Source organism: Peromyscus eremicus, chromosome 3 (assembly GCF_949786415.1).
Source record: "Peromyscus eremicus chromosome 3, PerEre_H2_v1, whole genome shotgun sequence".
Classification (NCBI taxonomy): domain Eukaryota; kingdom Metazoa; phylum Chordata; class Mammalia; order Rodentia; family Cricetidae; genus Peromyscus; species Peromyscus eremicus.
In genome coordinates, this window is record NC_081418.1 from 126735842 (window position 1) to 126758483 (window position 22642).

Genomic DNA, 22642 nt, shown 5'->3' on the forward strand with positions numbered 1-22642 from the left:
TGTCTTCACTTCTTAAACACCAGAATGTTTCAAGCTAAAGTTGCCTGCAAACAGGCAGGAGGAAGCTCCGTGGGATGGTTGTGCAATTCTGTGTGTTTTCTAATAGACCGTACACTTACAATGAGGGAGTTTTATGGTCTGTAAATTACACTCCAATAAGGCATAAAGAACAAAAAGAATGTTTTATGAAACACCAGTATTCAGACCTTGGGCTCCAGGGATCCTTGAAAACCCAGTGGCTGCATGATGGAGGATGGCCTCACTCTTGGCCTTTCCAGGGTGCTGAGAACATAGACCGTAAGGGCTCCGCTTAGTCTCCCTTCCTTCCTCTGTGCCGCCTACCCAACCCCCTCACACCCCGGGAGTGTGGGGGAGGCTCTCAAGTCCCCGCTGGAATGACCAAAGCCAGAGCTCCTGTGCACTGGCCTCAAAAATATTTGGTTTTTGGTTTTTGGTTTTTTGGGATTTGGGGTTTCGTGTGTGTGTGTGTGTGTGTGTGTGTGTGTGTGTGTGTGTGTGTGAGAGAGAGAGAGAGAGAGAGAGAGAGACAGACAGACAGACAGACAGACAGACACAAAGAGACATAGAGAGACAGAGGCCAGAAGAGGGTGTCAGATCCCCTGGAGCTGGAGTTATAATTAGTTATAAGCTGCCAGATGTGGGTTCTGGGAACCAAACTCAGGTCCTCCACAAGAGCAGTCAGTGCTCTTAAGCCCTGGGCCACCCCTCCAACCCTCACTGCGAATTTTTGCAGGGCTGTGCGAGACCTGGAACAGTCTGGAAATGGGTAGGTATGTCCACAACTAATCCTACACTCCTTCCAGCACTGAACTAGCGGTCCTGGGCAAGTGTGTAATAATAGGCTGTTGACTATATAAAGCAGTGAATGAGTGAGTGAGTGAGTGAATGAGTGAATGAGTGAGTGAATGAATGAGTGAGTGAGTGAGTGAATGAGTGAGTGAATGAGTGAGTGAATGAATGAATGGCTCAATACCTCCCCTGAGAAAAGTCGGGAGGATATCCACAAATATGTGCACATTGGATGTTGCTCCAAACACCTGACTTGCCAGCTGAGTTGAAGGCATCGTTCACTGGGAAGTGACAGGAAGAGAGACCAAAGTCACGTCTTGGGTGGCAGATCAAGTGCAGCATCCAGGTCTAGTAGAGGCCTGTATCTTTTCTTTTAACTGTACAGGGGATCAAACTTGGGGCCTATATACTAGGCAAGTACTCTCCACTGAACTATACCCCCAGCCCTCCCTTTGGGTAGCCGCCACAGGATTACAAGACCCTAACCACTTGGCAGTCTTGCACTACCCCCTTAAGATATGGATTCCAAGGGGTTGGGGATTTAGCTCAGTGGTAGAGTGCTTGCCTAGCAAGCACAAGGCCCTGGGTTCGGTCCTCAGCTCCAGGGGGGGAAAAAAAAAGATATGGATTCCGAAAGGGCCTCTGATGGGCTTCACACGGGCCAGAGACCCTCCATTGGTCAAAAATCATTGGGTGCAGGCCAGGAGGCGGTGGTACACGCCTTTAATCCCAGCACTCGGGAGGCAGAACCAGGTGGATCTCTGTGAGTTCGAGGCCAGCCTGGTCTACAGAGCAAGATCCAGGACAGGCACCAAAACTACAGAGAGAAACCCTGTCTCAAAAAGCCAAAAAAAATCATTGGGTGCCTGTACTAACAGTCCTCTGAGGGCCACTCCTAATGACAGGGCTGAGGAGTGGACCTCAGAGCCAAACATGGGTTCTGATTTTGCAAGAAAAGGAGAAAATGCTGAGCAGATCAAAATAACGTGTCTTCTGCCCACTGGAAAGTTCCACAGCGACAAAAGATGAGCGTGTCTAGATCGAGAGCAGAGGTTTCACAAAGCCAGGTAAGCTGGGGCCCCGAGCACAGGACACGCCTAGGACATGCCTGGGGTCACAGTAGGTGGAGGAGGCAGACGGAATTGTAGACAGGCTAGGAAGCCAAGGAGAACTGGATGAACGAACGCATTTCTTCTTTCTCCCTTAAACCTCTTGGCTAAATCACTGCCGTGATACCAACAGTCATGTCTGCACCAAGGCCATTTCCTCTCTTCTAAAGCCTTTAGGACCCTGTGGCTCTGATGAAGAGGTCTCCAAGGGGATGGTCTGAGACAGGCACACTAACAGTACTTACCCGTGAGCCCCAGCTCCAACTTACATTAAGAATAAATAGGAACTGGGCAGTGGTGGCGCACACCTTTAATCCCAGCACTCTGGAGGCAGAGTCAGATGGATCTCTGTGAGTTCGAGGCCAGCCTGGTCTACAGAGCTATTTCCAGGACAGCCAGTACTACACAGAGAAACCCTGTCTTGAGGGGGAGGAAAAAAGAATAATTAGGAATTGATGAGGTCTACAAATGTCTTCATGGCACATGCTCCGTACCTGTTTTCTGATCAGTCAACGGTCCACAAAGAGAAAACTGTTGACCCATTTGATGGCTGGAACAACTGAGGCTGAAGTGACTTGCCCACTGGCGAGTGGCCGAATTAGAATCTGAACCCAAGACTGGCTAGCTCCCAAGACCCTGCTCTCATCTCTACAAGTATTTTCAGACAATGCCACCTCTCCAGACTTCCTCAGCCACAAATGACAAGGGGCTGAAAGGGACAGCCTTCTAGGTAGATGGAGCAGGAACACTCTAGGTGGGGGCCGCCATCGTGGCCCGGGGGCCGATGTGATCTTCACGTCTGGAGATGACTGATTAAAGCGCCTCTTCAGCCAGAGAAGCAGCTCTCCGTGGGCTGGAGATGAGGCAGAGCCTGTGAGTCACCATCCTCTCTCTGCCACCTAAAGAATGGGGACCACCCCTGCCTGGCCTCCCCAGACCCTGCCCTCCGCCCTCTGGAGTGTCCGTCCACCGGGCCCAGCACACTCGGAGTCAATCTGGAGTACGTGCTCAATCACACAGACTTCACAAACAATGCAGGGAAATAATGTTCTTACAGGAAACGTCATCATATTGACTCATGACAGACCCATCCATAAAACAACTGGGGTACCTGGGCCAGCTCAGGGTGCAGGCCTGGGCCTCTCTCCTGAGCCAGGAGGAAGTAGGTGCTGCTGGGGGGAAGGGCAGCTTCCCCTGGCTGCCTGGAGTCTGGCTGGGTCTCTGAATTATTTGTCAAAAAAGGAAAAAAAATATTTTTGTAAAAGAACGAGTCCCAGAGCATTGTGGTCTCCATGCCTTGTCTCAATAGCCCTATTGCAAAAGCCCCTCTTCAGACCAAGGAGTTTTGCAAGCCATTTGCCCTGTTCAGGAGAGAAACACGGCCCTCTCCAGGGGCCTGTGTCTTCATCTGTCCTTCTTGGCAAAAGCGGACCCTGCTGTGGCCTTGATCCAAGTCTATTCTCAGACTTGGGAAGCAGCACAGTGCAGCATTGAAGTGCCCAACAAATCCACTGATGTAGGACCTCAGTTTCCTCATCTGCAGAATGGGAATAAAGCAAAAGCCCAGGTGCAGATCACGTGGCATGGTATACTCTTTCCTGACCCTTCCTGAGCAACAGCCTGGAAGCCCAGCCTGGGAGTGTAGTAACTACCCTGTCTTCATCCAGGGAGCTTTGGCTAGCCCCTCTCTGCCTTGACCTCATCCAGCAGCCCTGGCCCTACCAGCCTCCCAGGGTGTGGCACAGCTGTAGGAAATGGGTTGTCAATCGGGCTTAGGACACTGACCTGGGAATGATCTGAGCACCAAGGTGATGTATATGCCTACTGCCATGGCACCCCTCAGCTGAGCAGTGGCCATTTTTCTGTCCTGGAATTTGAGTGACTGAGCGTTAGGGAGGGTCCGTGTCCCCTCTTGGTTGCTGAGGACTGAGCTGGTAGCTCTGGGTGGAAGACACCAGTAGTACAGCAGATAACTTAGTGTCCTTCGAGAGTGCAGCCAGGTGCCTTCCGGTTCGCCGTCCCTAGCACAGCGTTGGATTATCACACGCCCCTGGCCATGGCTAGCCCCGGTTTGGCCTTTGTGTGATAACACACCCAGCTCTGCTCTCTTCATCTATTGCCACACATGGAGGCCAAGGTGCCCTCTCAAGACCATGCTCTGAACAGGCCACTCCCCTGCTCCAGCACTCCCAAGTAATAGCCCAGACTCGCCCTCCCGTTTCCTTGAATCCCGGCCTCTGCTGAGCTTACCAGCTTTCTGCCACCATGCTACAGACTCTTGAGGGCCTGCAGGTTCCTCACCCTAGCGTGATACCCACCTGGTGCCTCCTGTACTTCTCAGATTTCTGGAATATTACAGTGAACTTATATGTACCCCTCAAGGCCCAACCCAAATGTTCCCCTTGCTATAAAGACAGCCCTAAATCATGGGCCAAAATGTTCCTTTCTCCTCTGCTTCCTTCCACACACACCCTGTGCACCATGCCCTCTCCTGTGCATTCTTAGATTCGCACCAGGAGCTTAATAGGATAAGGCCCTTGTCTGCTTTATCACCAGGCTCCCAGCCTGCCGCAGGTTAGCCTAGCAGGCAGAGCTATTCACTGGAGGGAGAGGGGTCTGGAGGGTGTGTTTGCAGGCCTATTGCTGACCTCCTTCTGAACTCTACCTACAGGAAGTGGCAAAGACTGATGCTCTCCAATTGCTTCTTCAAAACCTTCTTTAGTACAGAATGCTATTCTGAGGCTGCAATTTTTCCTCAAAACCCAGGCAAGGCGTGTGAGCTGGGGAAAGAGCTGTACAGTCGCGGGGAGGTGAGGGGCGTCAGGGCTCAGGCTGGGTCATCCCCTACCCCTGTCCAGCTCCCAGACGCCATGCTGCGCATGCACCGCCGCCTCCCAGTCTGTCAGAGTGTGGCAGCAACTGACTTCCCAGGGTTGGGTGAGACTGGAGAGGTCAAAGGTTGTGCAGACTCCAGTGGTCATTTTCAATGTGTTTCAAGCCTGCTGCTCTGGACTTTTTCTGTTTTGTTTTTGTTTGTTTTTTGGTTGTGTGTGTGTGTGTGTGTGTGTGTGTGTGTGTGTGTGTGTATTTGTGGGGGGTGGGGTGGGTGTGTGTATGTCCAGAGGATCAATCTGGAGTTTTGTTCTCCAGGTGTCAACTCCCTACCCCACCCCTTCCTACCTCCTCCTCTTCCTTTTCTTCTTTCTCACCCTATCTGACCTGACCTTAAGCTCACAGAGATCTGCCTTCCTCTCCTTCAAATGTGCTAGAATTAAATCATGCACCACCACACCTGGCCATCTTTTTTTTCTTTCTTTCTTTTTTTAGACATCATCTCTCACTGGCCTGGAGCTCACCATGTAGGCAAAGCTGACTGACTGACTGGCTGGCCAGAGAGCCCCAGAGATCTGTCTGTCTCTGCCTTCCCAGACACTGAGATTACAAATGCACATCACCATGCCTAGCTGTTTTGGTTTTCAAATGTGGGTTCTGGGGGTTGATCGGGTCCTCTTCCAGCGCGGCAAACACTGCTGGTTGAACTCCTTTCCCACGTACTCTTGCTTTCCGAACACCCTCACTGCCTTGGGCGGCGTCCCTTCCTCCAACAGCAACCGAGCAGGCCGCCCAGCGCCAGGACTCTTGAAGAGGCTCAAATGTACGGCCCCCGTCTTTGAACAGAGCCAGCATGGCCTGGGAGCCCCATTAACTGGTTTGTCCACTGGGTCTGTGTGGCCAGCGCCCCATGCCAGCTGATGCATGCCTGCATTTTAAAAGGTTTTAATGTGTCACTGTTTAATTCTTCCTGGGGAGATATTTTCTAGGCGATAGCGATATTTTGTAAATAATATACTTATTTAGCATCGGGACCGTGGGAGAAGGCAAGGTCAGTGTGCAGCCAGTGAAGCCCCTCTGCAGCCCAGGTCAGGTGGGAGGGAGGAAGGAGGCATCTGAGCCTGAGCAGCGGCTTCTAGGAACTACAGTGGGTCCAGGCAGTGTCCGGGATACTCCCCAGGGATCATGACCTATAGTGGTAAGTGTGAAGACTAATTAAAGGACATCAAAAGACAAGTGACCAGGAGGTTCTGGCTGATAAAAGACAAAGGCAGCCCATCTAGGACTGCGCAGTCACCCTTCTCAGGATAACTCCCCTCCCAACCCAAGCACACTTGACTTTGCTTCCCCTGACTTTCCGCCACTGACACACAGTGACCTGCAGGTGTGACCTGCAGGTGTGGCCTTGTTTGGTTTTCTTGAGACAGGATCCCATGGAGTCCAGACTGGCCTCAAACTCTGTATGTGGTCAAGGATGGCCCTAAACCCATAATCTTCCTTCCTACACCTCCCAAATCCTGGGATTACAAGTATGTACTACCATGTCAGGATAATGTGGTGGTGGGGATGGGACTCAGGGCAAAGAACCCAGCGAATTTACTGTCTGGCTGGACCTGGGTAGGTGATCTCCACCTGGAAAAGTGGGGGACCAGAAAAAAACAGGGCTAGGACTGGGCCCTTCAGCCTGTGACTCTCCAACCATGACGTTTGTGTCACTGGCCACAGATGTGGAGCTCGTGGGCAGCCGTGCAAGGGACAGAGGTGCCCGGCAGAGCAATATCTAGAGGAATGGATTCGAGCAGCAGTGGGATGGCCCAGCAGAGGAGGCGTCTAAGGAGCATTAACAGGATTCCTCAGTTTAGGGAGAGAGGGGGTGATGAAGGACAGAAACACAGGAAGAGGGGATTTCTTTTCAACCCAGTAAATATTTAGATTAGTGGTTTTACTTCTCGGTTGTTGGTTTGGCTACCTAGTTGCTTGCATGTTTGTTTGTTTGGTTGGTTGGTTGGTTGGTTGGTTGGTTGGTTGGTTGGTTCGTTGATTGGTTAATGATTCAGTTGGCTGGTGGATTGGTTGTTTAATTGGTTGATAGCTCAGTTAATTGGATGATTGGTTGTGCAGTTAGTTAGTTATTCCGTTGGTTGGTTGGTTGGTTGGTTGGTTGATCAGTTGGTTATTTGGTGGATTGGTTACTCAGTCCATTGGTTAGTTAGTTGGTGGATTGGTTACTCAGTCCATTGGTTAGTTGGTTGGTTGGTTAGTTGGTTGATTGGTTGTTCCATTAGTTGTTTGTCTATTTGTTTGATTGGTTGATTGTTCAGTTGGTTGGGTGGTTTGTTTGTGGTTCAGCTGGTACTTGTTTTGTGATTCAGCTGTTTGGTTGGTTTGTGATTCAGATGGATGGATGGTTGGTTGGTTGGTTGGTGGGTGGGTGGATGATTCAGCAGGTTGGTTAGTTTGTTGGTTGGTGGGTGGGTTGGGGATAGTCAATATGGACAAATATTAGGTTCTGTTGCCTATCTCAAGTATTTCCTGGACTTCCTGACTTAAGAAAATTCCATCAGAGGCTGGGATGCAGCTTAGTTGTGGGGCACTTGCCTAACAGGTAAAAGGCCATGGAGTCCACCTCCAGCAGCACAAAGAAACCAGAGAAGGGGTGACAAGAGTGGGGAAATGGAGAGGGCCGGGGCAGTTCCAGAACCTAACCTACCTCCACTTACACAAAAGCATTTGCCCATTCAAGAGAGATTCGTCTGAGCTCGCTCTTACAGCCCTATGCAGGCAGGCCATTTGATGAGGTAAACTCCTTATTAAAGTTCATGTCATTTGTCCATAAAGGAGTTTCACTTTAGTGCCAAGGTCATAGATGTGGTAGGGGTGCTATCCACCAGGGACTGTGCATATCTCACACACACACACACACACACACACACACACACACACACACACAAACACACAGGACTGGCTCCCCTGTCTCACCATGAGCTGGAAGCACCTAGAAAGCTCACGAGGTCTCTGGGCTGCCAGGCATGCCTCCCAGTCTCCACCAGGTCTGGCCTTTGCTGATGGCTGGCGATAGGGCTCCTTCATGGGCCAACCTCCCCTGCCTTGCTTTTCAGCAAACATTCCAGGGGGGTTGATCAGCCTGCGGTTAATGCAGATTGCCATTCATCTCAGCCTGGAAGCAAAACAAACAGAAAACTGTGTTAAAAAAAAAAAATAAAAAAAAAATAAGCCTAAATTAAGTCATAATGGCACAGAATGTCTGGCTGAATTTGTGACAACAGATTTGCTAATTTCTTTGTCCTCCGTGCTACTCAGGTACCAGCATGGAGGCAGGACACTTTTCTGATAGCAAGACCAGGACAGCTCCAGGCTATTTCTGCCTCTCTGAACTCCCCTAGGGTCCTCCATGGCTCTTCAGAAAGAAGGGGTCTAGTAGGCACAAAGCAAACAGGGCCTAAACTGCCTGCAGATCCCAGGCTGCCATGAAGCATACTCTTTGAAAGAGAACCAGCTTGGAGCAGCTTTGGGGAGCCGCTTTGAAGATGCTATGAGCCGGAGTAGGCCTAACAGAAGGCCTGCCTCTCCCCTGTCAGGAGCCAGGCCCTGCGCACGCTGCCTACATTCTGTCCCTTTATCCTCAGAGCAAGCCAATGAGGTAGCCTTTATCTGCAGTTTCTCCATCCAACATGACTTGAAAATATTCAGGGCAAAGGATGGGTCTGTACTGAACACGCACAGATATTTTCCCGTGGTGTTGTTCCCTAAACACAATAGATTGTCCATCTCCACAACATGTGCACCCCATTCAGTATTTGATGTCACGGCAGATTTAAAGGTCTCAGGAAGCTGTACACAGGTTCTATGCAAATACACAGCAGTACTACATAAGGGGTGCTGGAATCTCAAACCCATCCCAAGAAGATGAGGTGGGGGGTGGGGGTGAGGTCCTATCCTCATCTGTCAGATGAGTGAGATGAAGCTCCAGCAAGCCACCCTGGGTTGGGGGTCACTGTGCCTGGGGTCACAGCAGGCTTTGAGTTCTGCTAGTAGCAGTTAAGGGGCCCAGCTCTGAGACAAGTTGACTGTTTTCAAAGAACCTCCAGGCTTGTTATCCTGCCTCATCTTCCTGTACCGGGGTTTCTCTATGTCTCACCAGCCCGTTGGTACAAATGAGTCACCTAGCCAACCGGTAATCATCTCACTAGCCCAGCCCCACCCCTGCCCCCCACTCACCTGGTCCTTTGGCACCCACTTTGAAGTGCTGAACTTCAAAGAGCAGGAGTCCCCGAGATGTTCATGGACTCTCCTCCTTCAAGGTTTACCCGGTAGAGGGCACTGTCAAGGAATCTGGCAGAGTGGGCATCCTGGGGCTAGAGAGACGTGACCCACTAGAAGTAGGGGACCAAGGCTCTGGTGGCCCCGTGAGTGAGCAACCTCAGTGCTACCCCCACCCTCTGGGAGCTTTGCTTTTTCTTATCTGTAGGGAGAGGGGGGTACTGTTGGGTCTCAGTATGTCCTCCAGACAGCTACAGACTGTGACACGGGCCCTCAGTAAGACACACACTAGTAGTTACGCCACACAGCCTGTGTGCAGTGAGGAAAGCTCCAGAAGCGAAGGAGGCTGTCGTGGGGCGGGATACTCCTGGCTGGGTAGCCCGCTGGGTAGCCCACACCACCAGTCCCACAGGAGCTAACTGGCCAGGTTCTGTGCTGTGGACTTTCACTATCACCACCCCACCTGTTCCTCCGAGCCAAGTGGGGTAGGAACAAGGAGACTGATGAGGCTCAGAGAGACCAAGCCACAGGCCTGAAGTCAAAAAGCTAATGAACAGTGGGCTCCTGTAGATTTAGATCTGAGGGTCCCCCTACTTTACACTCATGAATGTTGTCTTTACCGTTGAGAAGTCAGCTCGGCTCATACGATCTTGGATAGAAGTCCTTACTACATTGACTGCAGATCTTAGGATAGGATCTCCCCACCCACACTGTCAGCAGGACAGGAATTCCCTGAATTCCAGCAGGAGTCAGAGATTGTGTTTCCATTCTGTGGCTGGGGATGTGGCTCAGTTGGTAGAACACTCGCCTAGCATGCTCGAAGCCCTGGATTCTGTCCCTAGTGCTGCATAAACCAGGCGTGGGACACAAGCCTGTAATCCCAGCCCTTGGGAAGGAGAGGCAGGAAAATCAGAAGCTTGGGTCATCTGCACCTACGCAGGGAATTTGAGCCAGCTTGGCTACATGAAACTGTCTCATTAAGAGGAGAGGAAGAAAGGGAGGGAAGGAGGGAGGGAGGGAAGGAGGGAGGGAGGGAGGGAAGGAAAAAGGGAAGGAGAGAGAGAGAGCGAGCGCTAGAAAATAGAATAAACATTGGCGACCATTTCAGGGTGGACCAAAATGCCACCTTTTATCCCTTAAGTAGATACAAGCATTTTCTGTCCATTTAAAAATCAATTAATGCAGGAACCTGGACAGATAGCTCAGCAGTGAAGAGCACTGACTGCTCTTGCTAGAACCTGGGTTCAATTCCCAGCACCCACACGGCAGCTCACAAGCTCCTGTAACTCCAGTTCTAGGAATCTGATGCTCTCTTCTGACTTCTGTGGACAGCAAGCACACATGGTGTACAGACATGCATGCAGGCAAAATACCCAGACATGGTTTTTAGTTCATTCCAACAACGTTCTTCAAAATGAGCTAGTGCTCAGCGAAGTGGCATGTAGCTGCAGTCTTGCAAGCCACCAGCACCCACCCTCTGTGCCCCCAGCTCTTGGGCCAGCTGTGTGTGGCCCTCCATTCTGTCTTATCAGCACCTTGCCCTGAGTTTGTCTGTTTTCTATTTGCTAGTTCTCTGATCAGACTAAACAACTGAAACACCTGGGGTGCTTTTAAAAATGCTGTCAGTAATGCCAATCAAAACGACTCTGAGATACCACCTTACACCTGTCAGAATGGCTAAGATCAAAAATACTAATGACAGTTATGTTGGAAAGGATGTGGAGCAAAGGGAACGCTCCTCCACTGTTGATGGGAATGCAAACTTGTAAAACCACTGTGGAATCAGTATGGTGGTTTCTCAGAAAATTGGGAATCGATCTACCTCAAGACCCAACCATACCACTCTTGGGCCTATACCCAAGGAATGCTCAATCATATCACAAGGATACATGCTCAACTATGTTCATAGCAGCATTATTTGTAATAGCCAGAACCTGGAAACAACCTAGATGCCCGTCAACTGAAGAATGGATTAAGAAAATGTGGTACATATACACAATGGAGTACTACTCAGCAGAGAAAAACAATGACAGCATGAAATTTGCAGGCAAGTGGATGGAACTAGAAAATATCATCCTGAGTGAGGTAACCCAAACCCAGAAGAACAAACATGGTGTGTACTCACTCATAAGTGGATTCTAGATATAAAGCAAAAAACAATCAGACTGCCACCCACAGAACCAGGGAGGCTACATAGCAGGGGGGACCCTAGGATGACTGTGGCTTATAATAAGTTTTGGTTTTACTCAATCACTGGACAAGCCTCATTGAAACATTTCGCTATTAGGATAAGAATTTGTACTGTATCAAGCTCATAATAGAAAAAAATAAAATACAAAAAAAAAGATATTTTAAAAAGATGCTGTCAGTACACCCGAGCCCGTTAGGTCAACCTCAGATCCACCCGTGCTGCAGAGGATGGCTACAGACAGCTCCTGGGTGCCACCTGAGCCTCAGTTTGCCCAAGTAGGACAAGCCTGGGGACCAGCAAGAGATGGCAAAGGCCAAGGGAGGGAATGACTTCCCCTGAGCCTCCTCCCCATCTCCTTCCCTTCCATTCTCCTTTCCACCACACCCAGGAAGTGATCTCCACCCTCCCTCCAGCGTGGCCCCATCCTGCTTGTGTCTTGTAAGCTTTGCACATAGTAGGTGTTCAGTAAACCTTTGGGAGCAAATCCAGGAAGTGGTTCCTGTGGCTGTTCTGTGTATGCACACAAGTGGTGTGTGTGTGTTCTTGTATAGGAGTGTTGGCAGATGTGTGCCACAGTGCTGTGTATTTGTATGTGTTATTGTGTGTGTGTGTGTTTGCATGTGTGTGTTCTTGTGTGTGTGTTCTTGCACGGAGGTGTTGGCACACGTGTGCCACAGTGCACTTACAGAGGCCATCGGGGGTTGGTCCCACTTTTCTAGTTTGTTCGCCACAGAGAAGGTCTCTTTGTTCTTGCACAAGCCAGGCTAGATGGCCTTCCATCGATTCCCCTGTCTCCACTTCCCAGCTCCTGGGAGTGGATGCCGGGATTACCACCATTCAGGCTATGGCTTTTCTGTGGGTTCTGGAGACCTGAACTCAACTCCAGTCTTGTGTCCTTGCCCAGTGAGCCTTCTCCCCAGCCCCCTTCAGCTCTTCTCTAGCCGATGAGTGTCTCAAATGATCCTGTAGAAACCTAAAGAATTGCACTCTGAGAGGCCGGGCCACAGCTCGGGGTCAGAACACCTGCCTGGCATGCAAGGGGCCCTGGGTTCCTTCCCCAGCACTGCAAACACACCTAAGAAAAGAAACCAAAACAACCTACATGCTGAGACCCAAAATTCCAGGGCCATACAGGCAGCAAGATCTCCCATAAGCTGGGCACAAGTGTGCCCCTTACACCTGCCTTTCATAGCAATATATTTCAATTCCAAAAAAGTCTTGAGGCCAGCTGCCTAAGTCTTTAGTCCCAGCACACAGGAGGCAGAGGCAGGCGGATCTCTGAGTTTGAGGCCAGCCTGGTCTACAAAGCAAGTTCCAGAACAGCCAGTGCTACACAGAGGAAAAAAAAAAAAAAACTGTAATAGGCTTGAGGCTGGAGAGATGGCTCAGGGGTTAAGAGCAGTTACTGCTTTTCCAGAAGACCCGCATTTGGCTCCGAGCATCCATCTCAGGTGACTCATAGCCGCCTGCAACTGCAGCTCCAGGACATCTACCCTCTTCTGGCCTCCCCACACCCTGCTGCACTCACACGACATGTCCACTTTTATTTATTTGTCCTATTTTATTTTGTTTATTATTTATTTTTTAATCTTTTTAAGTCTTTTTTTTTTTTAAATAGAAGTTGCCAGATGTGGTAGCACATGCCTTTAATCCCAGCACTCAGGAGGCAGAGGCAGATCTCTATGAGTTTGAGACCAGCCTGGTCCACACAGCAAGTCCCAGGCCAGCCAAGGCTACCTGGTGAGACCCTGCCTCAAAAACAAACAAATCAGTCTTTTCTGATGGAGTAGACTGGAGACAATTTGGGTTTGAGTTTGAATTTATGTTTCCTTGAATCCTAGAGAGGAAGAATTGTTGTTACATATTAGTCATTTCCATGGCTTCTTCTGTGGATTATCTGTTCCCAATTTACTAATTTATAGTGAGAAATGTCACTGCCAAAGGGACCGGATACATGTGTCCTGCTGCCAACACTTGAGCTCCCTGTAGGCACAGTCCCCAGAAAGCCAAATCAAATCCGAGCGATGCTTGGTGAGCAGGAGGCTCAGGAGCGGCTGGTGAGGGACTCCAGTGGCTAAGGGCACCAGAGACCTCCCTGCCTCTCTCTGCTGCTTTCTTGCGCGTCCAACCTTCCTTCAGATGGACATTTTGAGTATTAGGAATATTACTGTAGGAGCACACCTGTAACCCCAGCACTTGGGAGGTGCAGGCAGGGGAAGGGGTGTTCAAGGCCAGCCCAACCCCAGCTATGGAAAGAGTTGGAAGTCAGCCTGAGCTACACAGGACTCGGTCTCAGAATAAGAAGGATAAATGAATACTATTGTGTTCAGAGCAAACCCCTGTCCTAGCTGCTCAAGAGGTTGAGGCAGGAGGATGGCTTGAGCCCAAGAGTTTTGAGAACAGCCTGAACAGAGCCAGAGAGGGACAGAAAGAGGGAGGGAGAGAGGGAGGGAGGGAGGGAGGGAAGATGATGGCATTGCAATCACTTAGGGCTCTCTCTGGTCTAGTACACCCCCATCCCCCCTTTTTCCTTCTGGTCTTATTCCTTAAAGACAGAGTCTCACTCTGTAGCCCAAGCTGGCCCGGAACTCATGTCAATCCAGCATCTCTTCCAAGCCATGCACTTGACCTCTCAGAAGATAAACTTAGCTCTCTTTGCTTCCTCAGCGGCACACGCATTCCCAGGACATTTACAACACACAGCTGATACCTTGGGGTTGTCTGCCTTCCCGGGTGTTCGCAGACAGAAGTGGTGTTGGGGTCTGTGAAGCCTGGCGCCGTGTTCCTTACACAGAGCAGTTGTACTGGGCGCCTGTAGATTTTCTTTCCTCGGTCTTCACTCAGCTCTCCGACCTCTGCAAGGTTAAGACTCACTGTGACTGAGGCCTTGAGCATGCAAAGGAAGGAGGGGAGAACGAGAAGAGCCCGGCAAACATGAAGTTCTGGGTTCAAACCCCAGCACCACAGAGAGGGGAGGAACCAGAGAGGGACTCTGGGAGGAGAATGAGTGTCAGGAAAGACTGTCAAGGAGGTGGGAGGAAACAGGATGTGGGGTGGGCAAGCCTGGCGGCCCTCTTGCCTGCAGCTCCTAACAGCCTCTTCCCAGAGCCCTGGGCCCTCCGGCTTGTTCTCCACCCCAGGCCTCCACAGTCCAAACCTGACTGAGTCACTCCCCGCTCAAGCCTGCCAGGTGTCCCTTTGTATAAAGGAACGGATTCCTAAGGACACCAGTGAAGTCCTTCACAGTGTGGCCCCAACTCTTCCTTCCAGGCTTAGAGAATTAGATTTCAGTTCTGGTCTGCCACAGCTTTGGTTATCAGATGCTTTGGCCTGTCTGGACTTGGCTCCTCATCTGTGGAAGAGGCACATTGGGTCCTCTGTCTTTCAGGGGTGTTGACTCTGGAAAGGGGTCTTCTGATGATGAACCATGCATACACTAGAATAACAGTACAATGATGTCATCACAGTGCTTATAAATATAATTATGCCTGGGCTGGTAAGAGGGCATGAGCAGGTAAAGGCCCTTGCAACCAAGCCTGCCCATCTGGACTGATATGGTAGATGGGGAGAAGCAACTCCTGCAAGATGTCCTCTGGCCCCTCACATGAGCACTCCCCCACCATACACACACACACAGAGACAGAGAGAGAGAGAGAGAGAGAGAGAGAGAGAGAGAGAGAGAGAGAGAGAGAGAGATACACACATAAATAAACGCAACTTTAAAATTTTAATATAACTATTTCTATCAGAATGTAAATATAAAAACTAAAATCTTGAAGCCACTGGAAGCCCCAATCAGGAAGCAAGGGTGGTAGCCACGACCGCTCTCGGGCAGAACTTTCAAGTCTAAGGACATGGTATACTCTGTCACACAAAGCCTTATGTGGCTCTGACGAGGCCATGCCGTGAGGTAAACCCACATGACGGCCAGTGCAGCTCGGGTCTCTGAGCTCTGCTACCCTGCAGCTGTGTGGCCTACAGCAAGTTACAATTAGGGGTCACCTACTGTCCCTGAGAGTCGCTACGGAGCACAGCAGGGCTGGGAGCGTAGGACTATTGCGAGTCCTTTTCCTCTTAGTCCCAAGGACAGCAAGCTGTTCAGGACGAGGGACTGGACAAGGGGTACTGGCCCTCTGAGCCCCAGTTTCTGTATCTGCCAGTGCCAAAAGGGGAAACTGAGACCTCCTGCTGCAAGCATGCTGGGTGTTCCACGAATGTCTGTATCTGCCCCAGCGTGGCAAGGGCGTGGACACCAGCTCCATGGTCCTGGCAGAAAGCGTGGCATTTGGCCCCGCTCTGTAGAAGGCTGAGAAAGGTACTCAGAGAAGGAAAGGGGTTTGAGGAAGGTTCCGGAACACGTGACCGGCTGCTTCTCCCATCAGCAGCTCTTAAACAAACAGCGTGCTTCCTCCGTTTGCAAGTCGTGGGGACCGCACATGAGGATTTTTTTTTCTCTCCTCCTTTTTTTGCTGATTAAGTTCCCCCAAAACCCCCTTAAGAATTTTAATAAGAAATGCAAAAATCAACAAAAGCGCAGCAAAGCCTTTCCTGTTATTAAATAAGGGAAAGTAAATATTGCAGATCAGACATATTTCATAAGAGGATGTTATGTTTGGGTGGGAAAAAAATGACAGAGAAAAGAAAAGGCTTTCTGGCAGCAAATGTGTCTTTGCTGAAATTTGATTTCAAATCTGATGACTGGGGCATTATCACTGGCTTGCCTGGAATTTAGGCCTTTGACACAGGAGGGTGCGTGTGCTCCCATGAGCAGGAAAGCTGGGGTTTGGAACTCTGTCCTGTGAGCAGAGGAGAGAATTCTTTAGCCACCCAGGAAATTATGATCCTTCGGGGGCCACATGCAAGGCAAAAGCAACCTGGAACAAAGAACACTTGGTTTTTCAGAGAGATAAGACAAGTGTTCTTTATAGCACCTTTTTAGAATGAGGGGTGGAATCCTAAACTGATAACGATACAGGTTCAGCATTTACCCCAATATCTGGCACTGGGTTTCTTCATCTTTAAAACGGAGAGGGGTCCCTGGAAAGACAGCGTAGTGGGTAAGAGCACTGACTGTTCTTGCAGAGGACGCTGGTTCCGTTCCCAGCACCCACATCCAGCAGCTCACAACCGCCTGTAACTCCAGTTCCAGGGGGATCGAACATTCTCTTCTGTCTCCACAGACACTGCACGCCCATGGTGCACATACACACATGCAGGCAAACACCCATACGTATCAAATAAAACAAATAAAAGCTAAAGAGAATAAAGACGGATGAATACATGGATGAAATGGAGTGAGTGAGCATCGCTTACTAAGAGAGGTGAGGTGAGTGTGAGCTGCTGTTCTTGTTGCTACGGAGGAACTCGTGACGGAAGCAACTTATGGGAGGAAGGGTTCATCTTTGCTCACAGTTTCAGGGCACACAGCCCATCAGGCATTGTGGGTGGGTCTGTAACGGGTCCTTGCAGCTTCCCACGCCGTGGTAGAGCAGGAGACAAAGACTCAGGCAGGAGCCCCATGACCCACTTCTGCTAGCTACGCCACTCCTTAAGATCCCATGGCCTCCCACAACAGCCACTAGGCAGAGACCGAGTGTGCAAACACATGATCTGGCGGAGAACATTACCCATGCAAAGCCTAAGAGTGAGGAATAAAAGAGCAGGAAAACGGGTTTCTGAAAGCACCACACTCAGCTCACTATGACCAGTGCAAACGGGAAAAACTGTAAGAGGAAAAGGTCCCACAGCCATGCACCTAAGAATGGAGTGTGCTCTGAGGACTGAATAAGAGGTGACGACTGTGCTACACATGCCTCAGCCGTCTAACCTGAACACCTCAGCTCCATGGTCTAGCCTGTCGCACGTTAAGGCTGTAAACTCTAGCCTGCTACACACCAAGGCTGTAAGGTACACCTTGCTACATGATGGGGCTGCATGGTCTAGCTTGCTACACACCAGGGTACAGCCTGTTGCCTCCATCTGCCATCGACCAAAGCATCATTGTATAGCACATGAGGTCACTTGATTGCCTCTTTCTGTCGTGATCACAGAACACTGACGCTATGATTTTGCATGCTGGTCAGCACAGCTCCAGAAAACAAAAAGCAAAAGTAAAATCGGGTTTACTTTCTGGCTGGAGCACCTGGCGCAACAAAGTGGGTGCCGCCCTGCAAGGACGCATGTTGAGAAGTGGTCTGTGTGACCAGGGCTTTGGGGAAAATGACCAAAGCAAAGGACAGAAGGGAAGTGGGCCCAGGGCATGGCCGCTGCCAGCCAGCCAGTAGCTTCCAAGATAGAACCACATGGTCCTGGCCTCCTCTGTCCTCTGTGTCCCCCCGAGGGGTCCCATGGTCTCGCCAGCCACATCCATCTCCCCTGAAGGGATGAGAGAAGCAGGGTGGGTGCCTGGAGATGCTCGTGAATGGGACCTCACAGCTACAAATCTCAGTTTGTAAGACCAGAACTGGGGCTTGTCCTTCCCGGCTATCCTCAGGCCCCTGAACGCTGCTGCCGCCTTCAGATCCTAGACAAAGAGAAAGCCAGGCTTGGTGGCATCCCATTTGAATTTACTTCCCTGGAGCATCTCTTGTATTTACATAAATAATAGAAGAAATCGTGTGGCAATCACTGGTATATCTACCACCCAGATTTATTTCCATGGTTTTTTTTGTTTCTCTATGTAGTTTTTATTGTAAGAAATAAAGTATTAGAAACAAAGTTGAAGTCCCCTTATCCACTGCCAAGTACCGTAGAAGACTGGGCATTGGTATATGAACATACCTTTTGGTATATCCAGTGTGTGATGTTGTGTGTTTTAGTTTTCATAAATAGGATGTATATTATCTTGCATTTTGCTTTTATCGTGTGTTTGAAATGTGTCTATTGATAGACTTCTGTAGGTCATATTCAGAACAGTTAGTTCATTCATTTTTGTTGCTACACAGTATTCTGCTATATGGGTGTTGTACAGCGTGTGTGTCTATGACACATTTTATGAATGTGCCTTCCTTCCAAATAGGAACAGTTAGGTTTTCTTTCTCAGAAAACAAAAACTACACGCCACCAGTTTTGATTTAAAGAAAGATGGTGCTGGAGAGGTGCATTGGCATGTAAGAGGTTTTGCTATCCTTCCAGAGACCCTGAGTTGCATCCTCAGCACCCACACCAAGGGGTTCAACTGCCTGTCACTCCAGATCCAGTGGATCCAACAGCCTGTTCTGGCTTCTCCAAGCAGCTTGGCGAGTGCACACAAACACATACACATAAATAAAAAATATCTTTCTTTAAAAAGTCATTTGGGGCTGAGACATGGCTCCGTGATTAAGCTCACTCACTGTTTTGTCCGGTGAAGGATTGGAGTACAATTCCCAGTACCCACATCAAGCAGCTCACTGTTACCTGAAATCCATACACAGACACACATATATATATACAGTTGTAAAAAGGAAATCTTTGTATCTCTTCGGGTATGGACACACAAGTTTCGCTAAGAAATTGACTGCACAGTAGGCTATGTTTGATTGATAAACGGAGGCATGAGATAGGCAGGTGCAACTGGATCCTGGGATCCAGCATGCCCTCTGGTGTGTCCCCTCTGTGTGACCTTGGACAAGTCCTTGCAGTAAAACGGGTGTTCCAATCTCTAACTCAAGACCAGTGTCTCTCTAAAAAGCACCAGGAACCGACCAGGTGGCTTATTTCCCTCAATAGTACTATGGTGGTTTGGCGTTATTTTGGTTTGGTTTTGTTTTTCTGGCAACGACAATAGACCGGATACTATGCAAGGAACCCTGCCCATCAAACCAGAACCTTGAGGACTCCGGCCTCACCCTTTGCCCCATGGCTCCACGTCCTAACAGTTGAGTTAAGGCAAACCTCTACTTCCCAACTAGTGGAATGGGCGTGTGGCCCACTGAAAGAGCTTCCAGCTGCACAGGCCAACACGGGTCTGTCCTTTCCTGTAGCTCAACAAATTCTCCCTCAAAGCTGTGAAGGGGAGAAGGCTCGCTGGCAGGGTGAGTCTGTACCACGTCCTGGATTGGGTAGATTTGGTGTGTGTTTCGCAGCTCTGGCTGATGGATGGCACTCACCGGGAGTGGTTGAAATTTGCTGAAATACCACCATCTGGTGGTCGAGACGCAACACTGCAGGGCCCGGCCTCTCGGGAAAACAATGGGGCGACAGGGGCTGCCCAGCCCTGCTCAGAAATGCGGCCGGCTCCCCATTGTCTGCGGGGTAAAGTCCGAAAGCCAAGCCTGGAATTCAAGCGCCTCCACAATCGGCCCCGCCTTACCTATCCGGCCTTATCTCGGCTCCGACCTCCTGCCCTGGCCAGGCCCAGCTCCTCCCTGAACCTCCAAACTGGGTCCGGCCTCTCACCAGGGCCAGCCGGATGCCCCAGGCTGCCATCAGCCCTGTTTCTAGGCCAGCTCTTCAGGAAGCCTCCCTGGTCCATCACCGCATCAAGGCTTCCTCTTTTCCCTCCCGCCAATTCTTACAGAGTTGGTTTCAACACTGAATGCTGTGTGTTGGGTGCTGGAACCAAGCCCTGGCGTCCCGTGGGGCGGCTGAGGCTGCTTTGCTCCCAGCCACTGCTAACAGAGACAGAGGTGGAGGCACCCAGTCCGCGGGGCGCTATGACCACCACATAATGGCCACGGTAGAGGTGGCAAGGATGGCTAGATAAAACACAGGACAGATTACAAAACGGTTGACTCTAGATACCGTGATGCATTTGTATAATCCCAGCATTTAGGAGGTGGAGGCAGGAAGATCAGGAGTTCAAGGTCATCATCCTCTGCTACATGCGCAGTTTGAAGCCAGCAACACCAGACTGTTTCAAACCCCTCCCCCTGGCAAAAGCGGGGGGGGGGGGGCAACTTTTTCCTTTCGTTCTTTCTTTTTCTTTTTCTTTTTCAGTATATTTCAAAAATTACATGATGATTCCATTCATGGCTCACATTAAGACTTGGTGTCGCTGGGCAGTGTTGGCATGTGCCTTTAATCCCAACACTCAGGGGGCAGAAGCAGGTGGATCTCTGAGTTCGAGGCCAGCCTGGTCTAAAGATCACGTTCCAAGACAGCAAAAGCTACACAGAGAAACCCTGTCTGGAAAAACCAAATTTAAAAAGAAAACAACAACAACAACAAAAGACTTGATGTCCATTTCCAGCTGTGTTTGAGCTGTAGTAGACAGACGGCCTTTATACTGTTAGAAGTGTTTGTTTTAGTCTATCAAAAGTAGTTGGCCTACCAAGGACTAAGATTCCACAGATCTCTCCTACCTGGTAAAACTTTGATTTATGCAAAGCAACCTCCCCCCACTTGGCGGCCTGCAGCTCCAACCCCTTCCCTTCATTGTCTTTGCCTAGGATTCTTTCCAAACTAACCAATAGCAGAAGTCTGAGAGCTCAGACTCCAGCCAATGGGGAACACACAGTCATCAACTGAAGTTCCTAACCCCATGTGCTTGCTAGCTTGCTGTGGGTCTTGGCACACCCTTTTTGCAAAAAGAATTGCATTGCAAGCTACTTTCACTTTATTTGTGTGTTCCCTTATGTGACATCTAGATGGTTTTCTGTTTGTTTCTAACACTATTCTGGAATTCTGAAATGGAGTGTGCGTGCGTGCGTGTATGTGTGTGTGAGACCTCAAAATGAAGGCCTCACTTTTGCAGTCCCTCACAGATTCACACACACCCAGAGTCAGCCATCTGCACACGATTTCTACACTCTTGTGTTTTTTACTTGTGATGGGAGTGTTTCAAAGGCCTCAAGCAGAGTGCTGAGGTGGTGCAGTGCTGCTCAGGCAGGAAATGCGATTTGCTGAAGGAAATACGGCTCAGATAAGACCCTGGCATGCGTGTTACTTCACTGCTGGCTGCGAGTTCAGTGTCAGTGAATCAACAGCAGATAGTGCAGAGGTTGGCTTTAAATAGAATGAACAGTGCGAAACAGGCTTATAGTGACCACAGGAGGAAAAGACTGTGATTACAGGTTGGCAGAAGCCAGCCTGTGTTCTCCCGGGAAGAACAGGTCAATATTTGCTAACTCTATAGAATACACATGACTAGCAGAAATAGAATCAACTACACAGTCGATAGGAGTGTGTGTGTGTGTGTGTCTGTGTTATGTGTGTATAATACTGGAATATCATGGGTGAGGTTTTACATGATGTTTGAGGTTCTTGTTGTCTTATTTTTTATTTTCAGATTTACTTATTTTACGCATATGAGTGTCGTGCCTACGTGTATGTCTGTGTACCACGTGTGTGACTGGGGCCAGAAAAGGGCATCAGGTGCCCTGGAGCTGAAGTTACAGATGGTTGTGAGCCGCCATGTAGGTTCTGCAAATTGAACCCACATCCTCTGGAAGAGGAGACAGCACTCTTCTTTTTTTCTTTTTTTTTTTTTTTTTTTTTTTTTTTTTTTTTTTTTTTGGTTTTTCGAGACAGGGTTTCTCTGTGTAGCTTTGCGCCTTTCCTGGAACTCACTTGGTAGCCCAGGCTAGCCTCGAACTCACAGAGATCCACCTGGCTCTGCCTCCCAAGTGCTGGGATTAAAGGCGTGCACCACCACCGCCTGGCTAGCCAGCACTCTTAACCCGAGCCACGTCTCCAGCCCCTCTGGTTGTTGTTGGGTTGGTTGGTTGTTGTTTGGTTGGTTTGGTTTTTTAAGACAGGGTTTCTCAGTGTAGCCCTGGCTGTCCTGGAACTCACTCTCTGGACCAGGCTGGCCTCGAACTCAGGAGATCTGCCTGCCTCTAACTCGATGAGGAGTGTTGTGATCACGGTTGAGCGCCACTACTGCCTGCTTCATATAGTTCTCTGTCTGGCCTTGAACTCACAGCCTCAAAGGATGCTAGCCCCTCAGCTTTCCTAGCAACTGTGACTATAAATACACACCACCAAGCCTGGGTAGGGATTATTTTCAAATACTTCACCAAGGAAATCAAAGTTGGGATGTGAAGAGTATGGAAGAAACAAGATACAACAGGTTGGAAGTTTGAGAAATAAGTTGTTTGTTTTGTTTTGTCTTTAATGAACCCCAAGGTCTCTAAATGCTAGGCAAGTGCTCCACCACTAAGTCACACCCCAGCCTGAGGAGAAAAAAAGTAAGACAGGATCTCACTGTATATATAGTCTTGGCTGACCTGGAACTTGCTAAGTAGACCAGGCTGGCCTTGAATTCATAGAGATCTGGCTGTTTCTCCTTACCAAGTGCTAGGATTAAAGGTGCGCACCACCACACCTGGCAGAGATTATCTTTCTACTGCCTGTGTGTATTCTTTGTTTTTGTTTTTTATATATATCTTTCTGTATAGTCTTTGACAGTTTCATAAATGTACACAGTGTATCTTGATCATAGCCACCCCCAATTGTCCTCTCCCATTCCCCTACTCCCCCACACACCCCTTCATAC